Source organism: Chrysochloris asiatica, unplaced genomic scaffold, assembly GCF_000296735.1.
Source record: "Chrysochloris asiatica unplaced genomic scaffold, ChrAsi1.0 scaffold00025, whole genome shotgun sequence".
NCBI lineage: Eukaryota > Metazoa > Chordata > Mammalia > Afrosoricida > Chrysochloridae > Chrysochloris > Chrysochloris asiatica.
Window position 1 is genome coordinate 16,932,633 of NW_006408543.1, and position 6,386 is coordinate 16,939,018.

Below are 6,386 nucleotides of genomic sequence, written 5' to 3' on the forward strand. Positions count from 1 at the left end.
TCTCTAAAGCATTTAGCCTGTTTTGTGAGCCTTTGTCTATTTACTCTCGGATCATATGAGTGAGACTAATGTCCCTAGACATTTGATTTACATGAACTTCCATTAGTTCTTGATCATATGTTACCTTCTGAAATGGTTGAACAAGAACCAGTTCGTTTTGGTACAGTGACTCTGTGTTCTTTTCATTTGACTTCGGTGGTTCCTGAGTTTAATATTTCGCCCATGGAATCCTTCAATGTGACAACTCAAAGTTTGACTTTTTCCTTCAGTTATTTAAGCTTAAGATATGCTGTTCATTCTTGCCTTTTGATGGTCTAACTACAAGTCTTTGCACATTTCATGATAATAGTTTACTTTGTATCCTTGAACTGCCCTTTAAAATCATGTTTAGTGTTTTACTTGCTCATTTCTTCCATTTGTTTTAACTGCATTACCTTTGCTGGAGAAGGGTATCATGTTTGGTAAAGTGGAGGGTTGGAGATAAAGAGGAAGACCCCTAAGGAGATGGATTGGAACAATGGTGGCAGCGATGGGCTCAGGAGTAGCAACAATTGTGAGGTTGGCCCAGGACCAGGCAGTGCCTCGTTTTGTTGTGTATAGGGTCATTATGAGTTGGTGCCGACTCAATGGCATCTGACAACAACAACAACCTTTCAGAGCTATGTTCAATAAATTAGGGCTCATGTAAACATCACATGGTAAACCCAAATGATAAAATCTGGAGTTAGGAATAAGTAGATTCTGACCTAGAGCGATCGATTGAATGTGTGTCAGAGCACAGCTGGATTCCATAGGATTTGCCATGTCGAATTTTTCAGATGTAAATCACCAGACCTTTCTTCTGTGTTGTTTTTGTTATTATGTGCTGTCTGGTTGGTGCCGACTCATAGCGACCCTGAATAGGGATTATGAGGAGCGGCTGGTGAGTTTGAACCACTGACCCTGCGGTTCAAACCAACCTTGCAGTTCAGTGCATTATCTGCAGAGCCACACCAGGACTTTGAGGCATCTCTAGGTGAACTCACACCTCTAATCTTTTGTTAGCTGCTGAGCTAGCTAACCATTTTCACCAAAAGCGTCTTTATTTCTCAAAGGATTTGAAATGAGTGGTTTATTATGCCCCAAATCTCTGGAATATGGATCAATACAGTGGAAAGAGAATGGGCTGTAGATTCAGACATTGGATAGGCTGGAATCCTGTCCCTCAACTGTTGGGTGGCTCAGAGCTTTAAGCCGTTTGAGATTTTCATTTCTACAACGAGATCATGATAGTTGTCTTGCCAGATTATCTTTTTATTTTATTATTATTATTATTTTAGTTTTAGTAAAGGCTGTAGGGAGGGCCTAGTGGTCAGTCTCATTTTCTAAGCAGTTAATGTTAGCCACTTCCACTGCCCTGCCCCACAAAGATACATGTAAGCTTTTTACACAACGGGGACCAGTTGACACAAAATCAATCCCAACATATGGCGACCCCATCTGTGTCAGAGCAGAACTGTGGTCCATACGGCTTCCAATGACTGACTGACTGTTCAGAAGTAGACAGCCAGGCCTTTCTTCTGAGGTACCTCTTGATGGACTCGAACCTCCAACTTCTCAGTTAGCATCCGAGTGCATTAATCATTCAGACCATCCAGTGACTCCATGAAGTAGGAGCTTCCTGAGTTACCAATTCCGCCCCAACACTGACTCAGATGCATGGTTGATGGCTTTCCCCAGCTGGGAAGTTTGTGGAGGGAGAATTAAGGAGGGAGAGGAGGAGCCTTATCAATTTGTGATCAAAAGTGGACACTTCTCCCTTCTCTATTCGGATCTCACTCACGCCAGAGAGACTGCGTTTGAGCTCGTCTCAGGGACCCTTCAGGCTCTGTGAGTGTCAGGAAGAGAGTTAGCTCCACTAGTTCCCCTCTCTGGACAAGACACATGGACATGCAGCAAACAAAAGCCAATGCTAGACACGGCTCACATACTTGGCCCTCAGTCCACTGGCCCTGCAGTCTGTGACCGGCCAAATGCTGGTGGGCTGGTCCACTACCTCATCAGAGAGACCTCTGGGTCAGACACCCTTCGGCTCTCCCGCATGGAAGCAGAGCGGCCATGGTTTCCCAGCAGCTTCCAGGTGCATAGAGGGCAGGCTGGTGCCCACATGCTTTTGTCTTTTATGAAGAGGGAGTTTGGTGGGAAAATGTCCTGAAGACATGACACCTTGTCCACTGTTTAGCCACAGAATCCAGCAAGCTCACGATAAGTGTCACAGGGGTGAAGGAGACCATAGCTCCACCCCCAGGTGCTGATCAAGGTGACCATGAGTGTCCTTGTACCTTGAGCACCCTGCAGGCAGGGCCAGAGTCACCGTGTGTGCCTCGCACGCAGCATGGTGCCTGGTGCCATGAGTGTTTAGAGCGAAGTGGAATAGAATTGAACGTCTAGTTGAGGGACCGAAGGTTGTGAAGAACCTTCTAGCCAGATCAGCTGGCCGTGACCTATCTCCACTGCCTTTCCCCCTTGGGCCTGTGCCTTCATGCCTTGAAGCCAGAATTTCGTGTCCTTGCATGGCAGGGACTAGCTGTCTGGATGGGCCACCAGCTAGGGCCAGCTTCTTGCACAACTCCAGGGGGCGCCATCCAATTGGACTCCATGCCTCTGGAAGCCCCTAGAGCATGGCAACAATCCTAAGGCTCCCGGCTGTTGTGGAAAGAGAGGAGCAAGCTCAGGGAAGGGTCCCCAGGCTGTCTCCCTGGGGGCTGGCAGGGGAAGGACATTCATAGGATTCCTTGCCTCAGAAGGCTCAGACATCAGACCGGATTTAGGGACTGACCTCTAATTTCCCTCCAGCTTTCCGGAGCCAAGCCAGAGGGGAGATGGGGACAGTCAGTGCTGGCTCCGGCCCCGGTGGCCAGTGTCCACAGTCTCCAGTGGGTGCCGCAGCAAGGGAGTTAGTGTGCTGGGGTTGGAGATTCAGGAATGTTTCTGAGATTGTCAGAGCTTTGTGACTTCTCTTCACACTGAAGCATTTGGGGAAACGCCGCAGCCAGAGTTGATCTATGAGTTCCACATAGTTCCAGGTCTGAACGTTCCCCCAGGAACCAATGAGGTCAGATGGAATGGACTTTGCATCCGGAACGAGCATGAAATTGGCATCTTCGGCAGTTCCGGTGGGAAGGGACATAATCATTTGAGGGAGATGCTATTAAAGTACCTGAAGGCACAGAAAACCTGGGTTCTGCTTCCTTCCTGTTGGAAAGAGACAAGTCATCTGTTTTCTGTATCAGAGCTGAGTGAGGTGAGGGGTGGCTGTCTTTGCTGGGACCACTGGGACCAAAACCAAGCATGATGGGACAGGGTTGCTAAGGCAGCTGATGAACTCAGAGCGAACTTAGGAGTGACCACAGTGTCCTGTATTTCTCTTCTGACGCATACTTCATAACTGTGATAAATAGACATTTGTGATTATTTATTTAACATCTCTCTACTCAGCATGAACTTTCGGTATATTGTTCACTGTTGTGCTTATCGTATTGTTGTTAGGTGCTGTCAAGTCAGTTCTGATTCGAACAAAACAAACAGTGAACAAAACACTGCCTGGTTCTGTGACATTCTCGCAATTGTTATGTTTGAGTCCATTCTTGAAACCACCATGTAGTTCCATCTTGGTGGTCTGCCTCTTTTTTGCTGACCCTCCACATTTCTTAACATGATATCCTTCTCCAGGGAGTGGTCGGTTCCTCCTGATCCTATGTCCAAAGTACAAGAGACAAAGTCTAGCCATCCACACTTCTAAGGAGCATTCTGTTGTTGTTGTTAGTGTGGGTCATCGAATTGCTTTTGACCCGTAGTGACCCTGTATAGGGTTTCCCAGGAGCAGCTGGTGGGTTTGAACTGCTGACCTTGTGGTTAGCAGTCCAGTGCTAATCCTACAGCACCACACCAGAACCCTAAGGAGCATTGTAGTGCCTAACAAATATTTTAAGGAGCCTTGTGACAATATGGGTTAAGCATTGGGCTACTAATTGCAAGGTTGGTGGTTCAAACCCATCAGCTGCTCCTTAGAAACCCAATACAGATTCGCTATAAGTTGGAATTGACTCGTTGGCACTTAACAACAACAACAACAACAACAATCTTTCCATGCCAGGACTCCAGGAAAGATAGAACCCAACATATAGATAACGGTAGCCAATAGAATGGGACCATAACAGAAATAGGTGGGACGTTCTTTGTCTGGAATAGTTTCTGGAGGACACTTTTGTAGGGTCCGACTTTTATACAGTTGTGCCAGACACTGTCAAGTGTTGGGAGGGGCATCTAAGGAAGAGGAAGCCATGGCGTCTGCCCTTAGACTCTCACAGTGGAATGGATGTGACTGGAGCTTGGAGTGTGGTGGGCGCGTAACTAATCTCTACATGAACCAGCGTGGGAGACTTGCTGAAAGAGCAGTAAGTTCCAGGCACTGTAGGAGGGCCTGGGAGGCATGCTAATTCTGCTCGAGGAAGGGGATAGTGCATAGGTTCCCAGGGCTGCTCTATCAGAGAGCCATAAACTGGGTGACTTATAAGAACAGAAATTCATTGTCTCACAACTCTGACGTCTAGGAGATTGAATTCAAGGATTGGCAGAGCTGGGTCCTCTTCTTGTAGCCCCGGATGTTGCTTGGCTTACAGCAATACTCCATGATCACATGGCCACCTTCCCTTTGTGTGTCCGTTCTCTATTATAGGATGCATCTCAGATTGGAGTAGGACCTACGCTACCCTAGTATAAAACTCATATTGACTTGTTTGTTTTTGTTATTGTTGTTAGGTGCCGTCAAGTGGATTCCAACTCTTAATAACTCTGTGTACAACACAATCAGACACTACCCGATCCTGCGCTGTCCTCACAATTGTTACGTTTGCGTCCACTGTTGTAGCCATTGTGTCAGTCTGTCTTAGTGTGAGTCTCCCTCGTACTCTCTGACCCTGCACGTTACCAAGCATGCTGTCCTTCTCCATGAACTTCCTGCTAACACATCAAAGGTAATTGAGAAATCTCGCCATCTTCACGTTCTGACTGTACGTCTTCTAAGACAGATTTGTTTGCTCTGCCAGTCCATGGTAACTTCAATATTCTTTCCCAACACCATAATTCAAATGCGTCAATTCTTCTATGGTCTTCCTTATTCATTGTCTAGCTTTTGCACGCAGATGAGGTCATTGAAAATACCATGGCTTGGGTCAGGTGCACCTTAGTCCTCAAATTGACATCTTGGCTCTTAACATTTTAAAGAGGTCTTGTGTGGCAGATTTGCCTAGTGTAAAATCAAATCCTTGACAACTTCAATCTTTCCTTCTTTTATCATGATGTTGTTTATTTGTCCAGTTGTGAGGATTTTTGTTTTCTTTCTGTTGAGGTGTAAGCCATATGGAAAGGAACTCTGGTAGTGTCGTGGTTACGAGTTGGACTGCTAACCTCAAGGCCAGCTGTTCAAAACTACTAGTTGTTCCGTAGGAGAAAGATGAGGCTTTTGGCTCCCGTAAAGATTTACAGCCTTGGAAACCCTCTATGGGTCGCTGTGAGTTGGAACTGACTCCATGGCTCGCAGCCACCACCAACTAATCCATACAGAAGGCTGTAGTCTTAAAGCTTTCATCAGTAAGTGCTTCGAGTCCTCTTCACTTTCAGCAAGGAAGGTTGTGTCATCTGCATATTACAAGTTGTTAATGAGCCTTCCTTTAATCCTGCCACGTTCTTCTTCATATAATTCACCTTCTAAGACTATTGGCTCAATATACAAACTGATGCACACCTTTCCTGATTTTAAACCATCTAGTATCCCTTTGTTCTGTTTAAGCAACTGCCTTTTGGTCTCTATATATACATGTTCCACACAAGCACCATTAAATGTTCTGGAATTTTCATTCTGCATAGTTTGTTAGGGTCTACACAGTTGAATGCCTTTGCAGACTTGATAAAATAGAAGTAAACATCTTTCTGGGATTCTCTTCTTTCATAGAATACCAAGTCCATGTGACATCAGCAGTGATATCCCTCATTCCAGATCCTCTTCTGAATCTGGTTCGAATTTCTGGCAGCTCCCAGTTGGTGTACTATTGTAACTGTTTTTGAATTACCTTCAGCAAAATTTTACTTGCATGTGATATTGGTGATAATTCTTTGGTAATTTTTCATTCTATTGGATGCCCTTTCACATGGTATTCCAACTTGTTGTTGTCACTGTTACATGTTTATTCTGACTCATAATGACTCTATGCGTCACAGAACAAAACACCGCCTGGCCCTGCACCAACCTCACCTTGTTGTTGTTGTTGTTAAGTGCCTTCGAGTCGGTTCCGACCCATAGCGACCCTGTACAGGGTTTCCGAGGGTGTAAATCCTTACGGGAGTAG

General features: G+C 45.7%; 1 protein-coding gene across 1 annotated transcript in view; it reads left to right on the forward strand.

Annotated features, from left to right (window-relative positions):
- Positions 1 to 6,386, forward strand: part of FBLN5 (fibulin 5) — a 111,210-nt gene that overhangs the window by 25,119 nt on the left and 79,705 nt on the right. The window lies entirely within an intron of this gene.